Genomic DNA, 15,820 nt, shown 5'->3' on the forward strand with positions numbered 1-15,820 from the left:
GGTTCTCAAATCCTTAATGACACCGTTCCTCGGCAGTCAAAGTTAAGCTCCCTGTGAGAGGAATGTGAAAACTGTGGCAGATCTCAAAGGAAAGACATTCACATTGGGTGGGGGCATTAAACACTTGGCATATGCTCGCTCCATCTTGAGAGGGAAGTGGTTATCCTTTTTTTTTTTAAGATTTTTTATTTATTCATTTGAGAGAGAGAGAGACAGCCAGAGAGAGAGGGAACACAAGCAGGGGAGTGGGAGAGGAAGAAGCAGGCTCCCCGCAGAGGAGCCTGATGTGGGGCTCGATCCCAGAACTCCAGGATCACGCCCTGAGCTGAAGGCAGACGCTTAACGACTGAGCCACCCTGGCGCCCCGGGAAGTGGTTATCTTTATGACATAGATTGTGTCTCCAAAGGGGGCCACAATGATATCTTCCATCCCCACACTCTTGAAATGTTACCTCGTCACTCACTCATCAAGAGGTCTATTTCCCTCCCCTTGACTCTGACCTGGCCCTGTGACTTCCTTGGACTAACAGAGTGCAGCAGAAGTGACACTGTGATTTCCTAGGCTAAGCTTTAAGAGGTCTGCAGCTTCCACCTTCCCCCTCTTGACATGCTCCTTTTTGGAACCCGGCCACCATGCTGTGAGAGAACCCAAGCAGCCACAGGAAGAGGGCCTGGTGGAGGAAGACAGAGCTCCCTGAGCGACAGCCTGGGTGGAGTTTCCAGTCAGCATTCACTGCCGGCTCTGTGAGGGAGGCAATGTCGGATCTTCCATGCCTTCCAGAGCTTCAGTTTACACGTGTGGGGCAGAATTACTGCCTGGTCAACACATAGTGTTATGAGAATAATAAGTAGCTGCTGTTGCAACTGCACTCCTAAGGATTTACCCCAAAGATACAAATGCAGTGATCCGAAGGGGCACCTGCACCCCCGTGTTTAGAGCAGCCGTGTTCACAATAGCCAAGCTATGGAAAGAGCCCAGATGTCCATCGACAGATGAATGGATAAAGAAGAGGTGGTATATGTATACAAGGGAATATTATGCAGCCATCAAAAATGAAATCTTGCCATTGGCAATGACCTGGATGGACTTAGAGGTTATTACGCTGAGCAAAATAAGTCAATCAGAGAAAGACAATTATATGGTTTCACTCATATGTGGAATTTAAGAAATGAGACAGGAGCATAGGGAAAGGGAGGGAAAATAAAACAAGATGAAACCAGAGAGGGAGACAAACCATAAGATACTCTTAACCATAGGAAACAAACTGAGGGTTTACTGGATGGGAGAGGGGTAGTGTGATGGGGTAACTGGGTGATGGGCGTTAAGGAGGGCATGTAATGTAATGAGCACTGGGTATTACATAAGACTGATGAATCACTGGCCTCTACCTCTGAAACTAATAATAAGCTATATGGTAACTAATTGAATTCAAATTAAATTTAATTTAATTTAAAAAACTTATAAGAACAAAAATAGCTGCTGTTGTAAGCCATAAACTTTTGGGAGTGGTTGTTACGCAGGAATGGGCATCAAAAAAATCTCATTTTTTTCCAGTTTTATCGAGATATAACAGACAAATAACATTGTGTAAGTTTCAGGTGTACAACACGATGATTCCATAGACGTATACATGGTTAAGTTTGTGATTGTGTGTGGTGAGAACTTTTAAGATCTACTCCCTTAGCAACTTTCAAGTGTACAATACAGTCTTATTAACTATAGTCACCATACTGTACATTAGATTCCCAGAATTTTTGATTTTATAACTGGAAGTATGTACTCTTTGACCACTTTCATTCATTTCTCCCAAACCCCTACCCCTGGCAACCACCCATCTACTTCTGTTTCTATGAGTTCAGGCTTTTAGGTTCCACATGTAAGCGAGATGATACAGTATTTGTCCTTCTCTATCTGACTTATTTCACTGAGCATAATATACTCAAGTTTCAACCACATTGTTGCAAATAGTAAGATTTTTCTTTTTTATGGCTAACTAATACTCCATCATATATGTAATGTATGTATATACGCATATATACCACATTTTCTTATATTTTATATATATATTTATATATAAATAAATATATATAATATAATAAATAAATAAATATATAAATATATATATATAAAATAAATATATATATTTATCACATATTGTCTTTATTGGCTCATCCCCCAATGGACACTGACGTTGTTTCCACGTCTTGGCTGTTGTAAATAATGCTGCAATGGACATGGGGATGCAGATATCTCTTAGAGATAGTAATTTCATTTCTTTTGGGTCTATGCATAGAAGTTGGATTGTGGGATCATGTGGTAGTTTTATTTTTAATTTTTTGAGGACTCGCCATACTGTTTTCCACAGTAGCTGCACCAATTTACTCTCCCACCAAGAGTGCCCAAAGGTTTCCTTTTCTCCACATCCTCACCAACACTTGTTATCTTTTATCTTTTTATGATAGCCATGCTAACAGGTGTGAGGTGATTTCTCATTGTGGTTCGGTTTGCGTTTCCCTGATGATTAATGATGGTGAGCACCTTTCAGTGTTCCTCTTGGTCATTTGTATGTCTTCTTCAGAAAAATGACTGTTTAGGTCCTTTGCCCAAATTGAAATTGGATTATTTGTTTTATTGCTGTTGAGTTGTATATTTTGGACATTAACATCTTATCAGATATATGGTTTGCAAATACTTTCTGTCATTCCATAGGTTGCCCTTTCATTCTGTTGATTGTTTCTTTTGCAGTGCAAAGCCTTTTAGACTTGATGTTGACCCACTTGCTTATTTTTGCTTTTGTTGCTGGTGTTTTTCATGTCATATCCAAAAGGTCACTGCCAAGACCAACGTCAAGGAGGTTTCCCCTATTTTTTTCTAGCAGTTTTGTGGTTCCAGGTCTTTAATGTATTTCAAGTTAATTTTTGGGATTGGTATAAGGTGGGAGTCCAGTTTCATTCTTTTGCGTGTGAACATCCATTTTTCCCAACACCATTTATGGAAGAGACTATCCTTTCCCCATTGAGTACTCCTGGCTCCCTTGTCAAATATTAGCTGACCATATATTGATGGGTTTATCTCTGGGCTCTCAACTCTGTTCCATTCGTCTGTCTACTTCTATGCCAGCACCATATTGTTTTGATGATTGCTTTGTAGCACAGTTTGAAATCAGGCAGTGTGAGGCCTCCAGCTTTGCTCTTCTTTCTCAAGATTGCTTTTGGGTATTCAGGGTCTTTCGCAGTTCCACATGAATATTAGGATTATTTTTTCTATTTCTGTAAAAAATGCTGTTAGAATCTTATTAGGGACTGCATTGTATCTATAGAGTGCTTTGGGTAGTATAGACATTTTAATAATATTAATTCTTCCATTTCATGAACACGGGATATCTTTCCATTTATTTGTGTCTTCTTTGATTTCTTTCACCAATGTCTTACAGTTTTTATTGTACAGATCTTTCATCTCCTTGGTTAAATTTATTCTCAGTGTTTTATTGTTTTTAATGTTATTATGAGTGGGATTATTTCCTTTCTTTCTTTTTCAGATAGTTCGTTGTAGTGTATAGAAAGGCAACTGATGTTTGTGTGTCGTTTTTGTATCCAACAACTTTACTGGACTTGTTCATTCTAACAGGTTTTTTGTGTTGTTTTTTGTTTGTTTGTTTGCTGGAGACTTTATGGCTTTCGGGGCATCCCATTTTCTAAAACATCCCGTGTTAACGATGCAGAGACTGAGACTCCGAGTAGTTAAATAACACACCCAGGGTCGCAGTTAAAATTCACAGTCTGGACTCCATGCAAAGTCTGCCTTCCTCACCCAAGATACTCCTTGTGCTGTTAAGCCCTTGAAACAACCCTAAGCGCTGGAGGGTACAACACCTCTTAGAGAAGAAACAGAGAAGAAAAAGAAAGATCTGGGTATGCACTTCGGCGCCTGTAGCTTCTTCTCCACTTTGACTGCTAAGCCCCTACCTGAGCGTAGTGGGACGTGCGGCTGTGTGTAGAGAGGCTGGAGTCGTCGCGAGCATCTGCACGTGCCTCTGGGTGTTGGTGTATCTGTGAACACGTGGTGCCTGTGTGTATGTTGTCATCGTGGCATGTGTTGATATGTTTGCCCGACATGTGTGTGGGTGGGGGAGTGCGTGTCGTGTGTGGCATGTGGGGGGGGTGTTCGTGAGGGGGTGTGGTGTACATGGAGATCTGTTTGCGCGGGGTGGGGTGGGTTTGCGGGGCATGGCGTGTGCTGTGTGTCTGTGGAAGGGCGGAAGGGGGGTGCGTGGAGTGTGGCGTGGCATGTGTTCCGGGAGAGGAGATCCAGGGACTGGTCTCGGGTGTGTTTTCCCTCCTCGAGCATCCCAGCATTTGCTGACACTGATCTGGGTCTGAGAACGTCTTTCCTGAATAAACATGATGTCATTTCCATTCCATTCAGCCTGCGCCGGGACAGCTGCTGTCAGCATCACTGAGGGAAATGCCACCTCGGCCCTGACAGCTGCCACTTGGCACACTTTGTAGAGAGCTTCTCCGGGAAGAAAAAACCCAGCCAGTCATGCAGATGCTATTTAAAGTATGTTGCATCTTGATGAGAAATGTAGAGGAAGCTAAAGTGTGCTGGAGGGATGGCTCAGGACCCTGGGCTGGGGGGAGGGGGAGACTCGGGTGTCTGTCGCGCGGGCTCCATGTATCTTGAGCTAAGTCTAGTCTTACCTCCCATTTTACAGATGCTGAAACTGAGGTCGAGAAAGGGGAAGGGGCTTGTCTGAGATCGAAGAGCAAGTCAGGGTCACAGAACATGAGAGCCAGGAGCCACAGTCAAAATTTTTCAAATCTAACCCCTACAATGTACCAGTGGGGAAACGCTGGCCCAGAAAAGAAGCAATTTGCCCCAGTTCATGCAGCAAATCAGTGGCAGAGCTGAGACTCGAGCCCCAGTCTCAGGCGTGCGTATTTGACCTTTGGCTTGAACTCACTGAGTGAGCGTCTCTGTCTTGCATACAGTAGGAGCTAAAAAATATTTGTTAAATGAGACTTGCTTTGCTTTGGATGACTTGGAAATGCATTGAATTGTCCTTATCCCATCCCTGCCTTTCACAGTCAGGAATACCATGTGCCCGCCCCGTCCAGCTGCCTCTGGAGCTTCCAACGTCCTGGAATTTATTCTCCTCCAGCAGGGAAGATGTGCGATGTGCCTGGTCAGGGTGGGGAACTTCTTGCTCTTAACTTGATGCAATGCAAACCCTGGCTTGAGTTTGACCCCACCTGGCTGACTTCTCCTGTTCCAATTCCTTACAAGGGCATTCAAGGTTTTTCATTACCTGGTCTATTTCCACGTTCATCTTCACCTCTTCCCATTAACCAAAGATCCTATCATTTCTCGTTCTCCCAGCGTAAACTGTGTTCTTTCACATTTCCATATGCATTTGCGTATGCTTTTGCCTAAGAAGGACCTTTCTCTGCCTGTCAAACTCCTACTCATCCTTCAAGAGCCCACTCTAATATCATGGAACGGGTAGAGTATCTGTGCTTGGGCTCATCGCCTCATGGACATCCCTTGGTCATAAACCTTGCCACAATAAGTTAAATTTTATGATGTGACTCCCCCAAAAGATCAAGAGCCATCGGGCTGACACAGAAGCTGAGCAGTGTCCGTATCCCCAGCACCCAACTCAGAGCCCGAAGTGGGAAGTTCCTGAAGAAACGTTTATTGAATGAACGTCCTGCATGATGAATTACTGATGGGCCGTGGCAGAAACTCTGGCCCTGGAGAAGTGAAAGGAAAGAATGGTACCAACATGGCATTGAATTCCAGGTCAATAAGAGGCCAACCGCTAGCAATTCATTCAGCCAACTGTGTCTTTAAGATCTTACTGCTTCCCTTTCTGGGTCCCTGACTGACAACTTCGTTCTCATACTCATCTTGCCACCTGACTGATACCTAAAGCATTCACTAGGCTAATTGTCTCTCGATGGCCCAAGGCTCTAAAGAGACTTCTCATTTCTCCCTTAACTTCCAGAAAAATTCCATTACTCTCATTGAGATGGATTGTCTTGGATGTTGGGAAAGCAATCCGATTTATAATTCAAATATAACACAATAGAAATAGAGTACAATAAAAACTTGAGCAATCAAGTGAAAACTGAGTTTGACAGCTTCCTTTTACGTAAAGACTAATGAGATGTGGTCAAGCATAATTTTCTGATATTGTATATTAGGGTGTGTCAACATCTGGAAGGTCTGCACAATACAGTCAACCAATATTTTCTAAAAGACAATACACTATATTATAAAAGCATGCAAAAGATCCATTCAAAGTGTAAGATATCAACTATACTCAAATTTTTTAAATTAAAATTAAAAGAAATGTATTTTATTTTAAAAATGCCAAAAGATCAATGAATTTTTATGAAATAGAATATGAAAAGGTCACTGCTATGATTCAGAGTGCAAATTGCAACTAGCCTCTTAAAAACTACTACTTCTCAAGTTTTAGTACAGTATCAAAGAATAATATCCATAATTATCTGAAAAAAAGTATTAAAATTCTCCTCCTTTTTCCAACTACATATTTGAATGAGATCCGATTTTTTCATATACTTCAACCAAAACATATCACAACAGATTGAATGCCAAAACAAATGTAAGCATCCAGTGTTCTTCTATTAAGCCAAACATTTAAGAGATTTGCAAAATGTAAAAGAATGCCATGCTCCTCTCTAAACTTTTGTTTTGGAAAATACAACTATTTTTCATAAAAACCATGGTATTGATGTTAACAGGTAATGGGTTTATTATTGTTCTTTTTCAGTTACTTACTTACTTAATTAATATTTTTACAATTTTATTTTTAATGTTAGTATGGTAAATGTCAGTAAATATAAATAACAAATAAAAACTCTAATCTTCAATAATTTTTAAGAGTATAAGAGAGTCCAGGGGCACCTGGCTGGCTCAGTTGTTAGAACATGTGACTCTTAATCTCAGGGTTGTGAATTTGAGCCCCGTATTGGGCATAGAGATTACGTAATAAAAAAAATTTTTTTTTAAGTATAAGGGAGTCCAGAGACCAAAATGTCTCCAATGCCTAGAGTCATTAACTCCACTACAGGAGAGGAAACTGAGGGCCGGAAAGGCAAAGGGACTTCTCATCAGTCCTCCAACCACTAGGTGATAAACCCAGACTTGAGCTCATCTGTTTTGATTCCAAAGCCCGCAGTCCTCACCACTGCTCTCTGCTTCATCACCTTGACATTCAACAATCATTGCAACACGTACAGGAATTTCGCTTTGCTGCTTTCAAAGAGCTTTTACTTCCATTATCTGCTCTTATTATCCAACAGTTCGGGAAGGTTGGGATTATTTACATTTTATCTGAACAGATAGGGATACTGAGTCTCAGATGTAGTGTCTTTGCCCAAGGCCCCAGCTGGAAGGTGCAGAGCTGGGATTTGAGCCAGGCTTATCCAGCTGTAGAATTTGCCTTCTTTCTACCCCTCCCCGGTGAGCCAGTGTATGTGTCCATGCACACGGATCCTCATACAATCACTTGTTGGAATTGCTTTATTTGTTTCAAGTCTCCCTGAGATATTTACTTGAAACGCACTTTATAATCTGGAGTGAGGCTTGTTTAGATTTCTTAGATACAGAATAATTCTAGTGCATTTAGAGTGTGGGGAAATTATAAATGCCAGGATAAAGTACCATAACTGTTTTTGTTCCCTAGAACAATGGACTGATTTGTAAGTACTTAAATAAATTAGCTTTCTTACATCGAGTGATTCATTTGCTGAAAAACGAAATTTTCGCATCACTTATCTTAGTTTGGATTTGGGTGCAAATAGTTTATTTGGGAGATGGTCCCGGAAAACATGGTGAAGGAGCAGGGAGGTGGGTCAGGGAAAGGAACAAAGCCGATAGAGGCGCATTACTGCAGCGGTGACCATGTGGGCAGCCAGGGCTTAGACCCACCGGGGATCTTCAAGCAACTGCATGGAACGTGCCTCAAAGTGTCAGCTGAGGGGCAAGGAGCTGGCGTATTTCCTAGTTCCCTCCCCTCGTTGCTGAGGATTGCTGCTAGGGCAGATACTCTCCAGCACTTCCCACTGCCCACGGGCGGGCTGAGCACAACCAGAGAACACCCTTAGGTGGAGAAAGACAGCAGGCTTCCAGTTTGTAGGGAATTGTCTGCCTGTGACTTTGGGATAACCTGAAGGGACATGGGTAGGGTGCTGACACCCTGTGCCCAGCGGCCACACCTTTCATTCCTCTATTCAACAAATCCTTACAAGAGCCTCCTGTGTTCCGGGCCCTGTGTTGGGCCCTGGAGCTGCAGAGACGAACAACCCAGACAAGCCCTGCGCTCAAGAAGTTACCCATGGGCTGGCCTTCACAACCGCACTTGGCTGATGCAGAAGACAAGATCATGAAGCTTTCACAGTAGCAACAGATACAGGGTCAATGGGTAGACAACAAGCCTTCAGAAGCAGAAAGACTCTTGCTTGCTTTCTTGCTTTCTTCCGATGCCTCCATGAGTCTCTGCCTGGCATATGAAAGACACTTGCCAAGAATTAAAGTTTTGGGGCCCCTGGGTGGCTCAACGCCTGACTCTTGATTTCGGCTCAGGTCATGATCTCAGGGTTGTGAGATCAAGCCCTGCTTGGGCTCCTCGCTGGGCAGGGAGCCTGCTTGAGATTCTCTCTCTCTCCCTCCCCCCTGCCCCTCTCCCCACCCCATTCGTATGTGCACACATGCTCACGTGCTCGTTCATTCCCCCTCTCTCTCTCTAAAAAAAAAAAAAAAAACGAAAGAAAGAAAAAAAATTAAAGGTTCAATTGAAAAAGAAGAAGAAGAAAGTCTCCAGGGGAAGGGTAGAAGGATTGCATAGAGCATGTCATGATATGAATAACAGCTCTTTTTTTTTTTTGATAGTCACTGCAATATTTTTTATAAATGTAAGAAAAGCTGATGATCCCGGCGATGGGTATTAAGGAGGGCACATATTGCATGGAGCTCTGGGTGTTACACGCAAACAATGAATCATGGAACACTACATCAAAAACTAAGGATGTACTGTATGGTGACTAACCTAACATAATAAAAAATTATTTAAAAAAATACTACATAAAAAAAAGAAAAGCTGATGATGGCAATAGTATGGATAAAAGCAATGACTACCGTTTTTGCTGTCCCTGTAAATGGGACACTTTGCCCATATTCTGTCATTTAATTCACACAACAACCCTGATGGTTAGGAACTATGAACTCCGTTTTACAGATGGGAAACTGAGGCTCAGAGAGATACAGTGACTTTATCAACGATATGGCAGCTTAAAACCAAGTCAATATAAATCCAAAATCCTGGCTCTTTCCTCCAGCCATGTGGTGGAAGGGAAGAGAGAAGCGGGAAAAAGTGGGCAGGAGTTGGGGGGGCGGTGAGGAATGGGAGGAAAGCAAGAAGAAGGAAAGGAGAAACATGGGCAGGAGAGTGAGAGCCTGTGGAGACAGAGCTACCTGCCTCTTAACAGATGTCCTCGTTCAAACCAGGGAAAGGCACCCCCTGAGCCATCACAGCCCTACAAGCTTGGCTGCAAGGAACACATTGTGTGGAAAGAAAAAGATGTCCCTTCCTACTGATGGATGATGACGCTTACCGGGCATGTGGTTTGGCGAGCAGAATGGGGGCTGGATTCAGGTCTTCTTTCTCCTGCGCTTGGTCACACTGAGCAGGAAGGTGAATCAGAAGAGAAAAAAGTCCAGTTTACACTGGTTCAAGAGAAGTAGGAGAGCTCCCAACAGGGGTTCTCTCTGGAGGTCCCACAAGCAGAATTGTGAAGGCACTGGGTGTCTAGAGGTGACAGGAGAGCATCTGACAGAGAGAAACCTGACTTCCTCCTACCGTTCAGACTTCCGTCTTTCCGGCCTTTGTCCAGCTCATCTACCCGGCCGTCCACCATCTACCACTCCTTCACACCTCTACCTCCTTCCAACCGTCCGCACGTCCATCCACTCGTTGGTTCAGTCACTCCAAAAACCCTTTGAACCCACTCGGTACAAAAGTCTCTGTTGCATTCTGGGCCCCCAGAGGTGACTAGTCAAGATAGACTTGACTACCTCAGACAGGGCGGTGGGGGAGGAAGAGGGAGAGGAGGGAGAAAGGGAAAGAGGGAAAGGGAAAGAGGGACAGGTCACAGTCTAAGAGGAATTGTGTGGAGACAGGAAGACAGGGGGAAACTACGTGGGGGAGGTAAGTGGTCTGGGCTTTGGAGACCGGGTAGGATTCAAGAGGGAAATGCAAATAATCAAAACCACAACGAGATACCACCTCACACCCATCCCACTGTGATAGCTACTATGAACAGAAAGGAAAAAAAAAGAAGAGAAAAGAAAAGAACAGAACAAGTGTTGGAGATGATGTGAAGAAATTGGAACCCTCTGGCACTGTTTGCAGGAATGTAAAATGGTACAGTTGCAATGGAAAACAGTATGGAGGGTCCTCAAAAAATTAAAAATGAAATTACCATATGATCCAGCAATCCCACTTCTGGATATGTACTGCCAAATAATTGAAAGCAGGGTCTCAAAAAGAGAGTTTTACACTCATGCTCATAGCAGCGTTACTGACAAGAGCCAAAAGGTAGAAGCAACCCGAGTGTCCGCCGATGGATGAAGAGATGAAGAAAATGTGTCTTGTACCTAGAGCGAAATATGACGCAGCTTCAGGAAGGAAGGAAACTGACACCTGCTACGACATGGGTGAAGCTTAAGGACATTATGCTAAGTGAGATAATCCAATCACAGAAACAGATACTGGGTGATTACTTAATCTATTGTACCTGCAGCAAATTCTTAGAGACACGAAGTGGAGTGGTGGTTGCCAGGGGCTGTGGGGGAGAGAGGAATGATGAGTTATTGTTTAATGAGTGGAGGGCTGGGGATGAACAAGATGAAAAGAGTTCTGGAGCTTGGCGGCACAGCGACAAGAACGGATTTGACCCCGCTGAATTGTACACGTAACAATGGCTGAGACAGGAGCTAAGGGAGCGGGAAGGGCACCGGCAGCACAGGACGGCTGCTCCTCCCTCGAGGGGCTGACAAATGACCATGTGGCACCTGGAACTGAAGGATGTGTTCCCCGCACTTGCCAGTCCTCCCATCCCTGGGGACAAACCAAACGAGTGGAGAGGCCGATGGCACGGCTGAAGTCTTGCAAGCGACTAGGCAGAGACTAGGACCAGATGGAGCTTGGGGACGAACGTCAATGAGGTGGCCTTTGTATGTATAGACTAGTGAAGTCCGAGGTGGCCAGGCTGTCGCTAGAGTTCTACTCCAAATATAACTATTAAAATAAAAAATTCCTAGGTTCTCTGACCCAGCAGTGCCACTTTTAGATATTAACCTGCAGAAATACAACAGAGACCAAACCTACGTGCTTATAAGGATGTTCATTGCAGTGTTGCTTATAGCTTGGCAAGATTAGAAACAATTTAAACGCCCCTCAGTAGGGGGTTAAATTTATTCTGAGACATCGGTACTGTGGAATACCGTGCAGCAATTTTGCTTAAATGAGGTTGTTACTGATACGGTACAATGATCATGGCATATCTTTACATGAAAACAAGAAAGTTGCACAGTAGTGTGCGTAGCATGGTGATGCCATTTTTGAAGAAGTTGTTACTACCGCAGATCTTAATTATGCATAGGAAAAAATGTCTGGAAGTTCAGACAGCAAAATATTCTCAGAGATTCTCTTGCAGGGCAAAACCATGGGGAAACATTCGCTTACTCTATCAGTGTCCGTAGGCAGTCTATACAGTCGGTAAGAGAAGCAGCACTCCAGTCCCACTGCCCAGGTTGGGATGGTGCCCATTTAGTGCCACCAACAAGCAGAGTGACCTCCCTAAACCATTTGCCATTCATCTGCCTCCATCCCCTCCTCTGTAAAAGGGAAGTGATGGTCCTTATCTTAGTGAAGGGCAAGGATTACATGAGCTGAAGTTCAACATTGAAGGACTGGGCCAGGCAGACCCAATAGGTTGGGCCCCCTGTTCCACCACTCGGCAGCCTTGGGCAAGTCACTTAACCTCTGTCCCTTGGCTTTCTCATCCATCAAATAAGAATTAATTACCTTAGTATCACTGCCTATTAATACAACGACCTTATAAATTACGGTGCCTGGCATAGAGTAAGTACCCAACATACGTTGGTTGGTATATGGTCTGTGATATTTGCATTTTTATTATGAACATGTATTTTACTTTTTTTAAATGGTCCCCACACTGGGCATGGAGCCCAATGTGGGGCTTGAACTCACGACACTGAGATCAAGACCTGAGCTGAGCTCAAGAGTCGGATGCCCAACCAACTGGGCCACCTAGGCGCCCCCGCATTTTATCTTTTTAAACACCTTTATTGAGATGTATTTCACATATAATAAAACCCACACATTTCAAGTATATAATTCAATAATTTTTAGCAACTATACCAATCTGTGCAAACATCACCATAAATCGGTTTTCAGACAATTTCATTCTCCATGACGTCCTTCCCGTCTAATTACTGCCGATCCCCATTCTCAGCCTTCCCAGCCACAGACATCCACTAATTTTTCTGTCTCTATATTTTTGCCCTTTCTGGACGTTTCATACAAATGGAATCATACAATACATGGTCTCTTGTATCTGGTGTCTTTCACTTAGCACCATGTTTTCAAGGTTTGTCCATAATACAGTATGTGTCCATCAATTAATGTCTCCTGTAACTGATGAGTAATACCCCACTGTAAGGATAGACCACATTTTGTCTGTCCATTTACCAGTTGATGAGCATTTAGACTGGCTACAATTTGTAACTATTGTGAATAATGCTGCTATGAACATTCATGTACAAGTCTTTCCATGGACATCACACGTTTTCACTTACCTCGGACAGAAGATGCCTGGGTGTGGATTTGCTGGATCTTATGGTAGGTGCACGTTTAACTTTTTGAGAAGCTGCCGAACTATTTTCCAAAGTGGCTGCCCCACTTTACATTCCCACCAGCAGGGTATGAGGGTTCCTGCTGCTCCACGTCCTCACCGACACTGGCGACGATCTGTTTTGTTTATTCTAGCCATTCTAGTAGGTGAGAAGTGGCATCTCATCATGGTTTTAATTGGCATTTCCCTAATGACTAACGGTATTGTGCATGTTTTAATGTAATTATCAACTGCATTTTACTTTTGTAATCAGAAAAAAAGGGTTCAGATGAGTGACCATTCCTCTGTGGCGAGTGAAGGCTCTACTGCCCTTTCCCTGCCTCTCCCATCCCTGTCCCACCTCAACAAGGGCAAACACCCCCATCTACCTGGGGGAGGAGGCCAGAGAGGACCAAAGATATCAGCACCTGTTCTCCGATGGAGGAACCCTGGCAGCTAGGCTGCTGAGTATAATGGGACCCTCTGTCCTACCCCGGACTATCTCCTCCCACTGGGTACCTACCTAGGCTGACCCAGTTGGGAGCCTAGGACGTGCCATCTTAGAAGGCCACTGGAAAGGCAGGAATTGCTGGGACTACCCTGGGTGCCCAGATGAAGGGTTTGGCCTACCTGCCTCCTTCCCTTCACTCAGAGCCAGGAGCATAGCTCTAGACGTTCTGTTCAGCCCACCGCCACCTGGGCTCAGCCTGGGCTGCAGGACCCTTCGCAGGGCACTCACAAGGGACCTGGAAACTGAGTGTTAAAGGCAGGGTCCTTAGGGCGCCTGCGTGGCTCAGTCAAGCGTCTGCATTTGGCTCAGGTCATGATCCCAGGGTCCTGGGATGGAGTCTCCCCTGCTTAGCGGGGAGCCTGCTTCTCCCTTTCCTTCTGCCCCTCTCCCTGCATGTCTTCTCTCTCTAGTGCTCTCTCTCAAATAAATGGATAAAATCTTAAAAAAAAAAAAAAAGGCAGGGTCCTTCCCTGATTTCCAGCAGGATGCCTGCGTGGGGCAGTGCCGCTGTGTCTTAGCACAGAGGCGCGTGTGCAGTGTACCGTTCAGTGGGAAAGGGCACAGGCTTTGAAACCAGACACCGTATCAAACCCCGGCTCTGAGGAGACAGAGAAGAAGGAGATCCTGCCTTCAAGAAGCCCCCACAGTGAAAGGAGTCAGTCACTGACTCTCCAAGCCCGGGTGACAAGTGATAGGATGTGCCAGGGGTCTTGGGGGTGCAGGGCAGCAGCCGGGACAACAGTTCACTGAGGGCCCCCATGTGCTGGGCAGATGCCTGCACGATCTGCCCCGCAGCCAGGCGACGTGCGCCAGGAAGAAGGTAGTGAACCTGATCCGCATTGAACCGATTTGCTGAACTCACGGCTACCCTCCCGTCCACGGTTCAAACGTCCTGACACTGTCCACCCAGGCTCACGGCTCCCACCTCTGCAGCCTCCCTCGCCCTGCCCGAGCTCGGCTCCCATCAGCGGAGCTGTGAGCGGCCAGAATCAGGAGCGTGTGTCCCCAAAAAGCTTTGGCCGGTTTGTGTGGATTGTTATAATTATGTAATTGAGCTAAATAAAACAAAGAGTGAAATCTGATTGCGTGTGTGAGAGAGAGAGGAAGTAATGTTTTGAGAAAAATGAAGTCCGATGCTTTGGAAATATGCAATAAAGACAAATTGCTAAAAATAGATCTGTTGCCGTAGTTTTGGGGAAGATTTGGGGTGGGAGGGGATAGTAACAATGCAGAATTCCAAATTCAGATCGCCTCACAAGAGTTCCAACGATCCATTTAAAAAGAAAAAGGAACTGGAAATTTTAGCAAAGCTCTGTGGGTGCAGGCGAACAAAGTGGAACTCCAACCAGAGAACCTGAACTTGAAGTAGAAATGTTGGCCCACAATGATGATCTTCAGGGAGAATAAAGTGTTTAAAGTATTTATGAATCCTTTCTCACGACTGTCTTCCTCAGCCGACAGTTTTTGTAAATTTAAATTCAGTTAATTAACATATAATGTATTTTTAGTTTCAGAGATAGAGGTCGGTGGTTCATCAGTCTTATATAACACCCAGTGCTCGTTACATCCCGTGCCCTCCTTAATGCCCGTCACCCAGTTACCCATCCCCCCACCTCCCTCCCCTGCAGCAACCCTCGGTTTGTTTCCTGTGATTAAGAGTCTCTTATGGTTTGTCTGCCTCTCTGATATCGTCTTGTATTATTTTTTCCCCTCTTCCCCCATGATCCTCTGTTTTGTTTCTTAAATTCTACATATGAGTGAGATCATATAATTGTCTTTCTCTGATTGACTTATTTCATTTAGCATATAATACCCTCTAGTTCCATCCACGATGTTGCAAATGGCAAGATTTCATTTTTTTTGATGGCTGAGTGATATTCCATTATATAACACACACACACACACACACACACACACACACACACACACACACACACACTACCTCTTCTTTATCCATTCATCTGTCAATGGACATCTGGGCTCTTTCCATAGCTTGGTTATTGTGGACATTGCTGCTCTAAACATTGAGGTGCAGGTGCCCCTTCAGATCACTACATTTGTATTTTGGGGGTAAATACCCAGTAGTGCAATTGCTGGGTCATAGGGTAGCTCTATTTTCAACTTTTTGAGGAACCTCCATGCTGTTTTCCAGAGTGGCTGCTGCAGTCTGCAGTCCCACCAACAGTGTAAGAGGGTTCCCCTTTCTCCGACTCCTCGCCAACATGTGTCGTTTCCTGAGTGGTTAATTTTAGCCGTTCTGACTGGTGTGAGGTGGTTATCTCATTGTGGTATTGATTTGTGTTTCCCTGATGCCAGGTGATATGTAGCATTTTTTCATGTGTCTGTTGGCCACCTGGATGTCTT

Source organism: Ursus americanus, chromosome 18, assembly GCF_024610735.1.
Source record: "Ursus americanus isolate L20-20 chromosome 18, mUrsAme1.1.p, whole genome shotgun sequence".
In the NCBI taxonomy this organism is placed as follows: Eukaryota; Metazoa; Chordata; class Mammalia; order Carnivora; family Ursidae; genus Ursus; species Ursus americanus.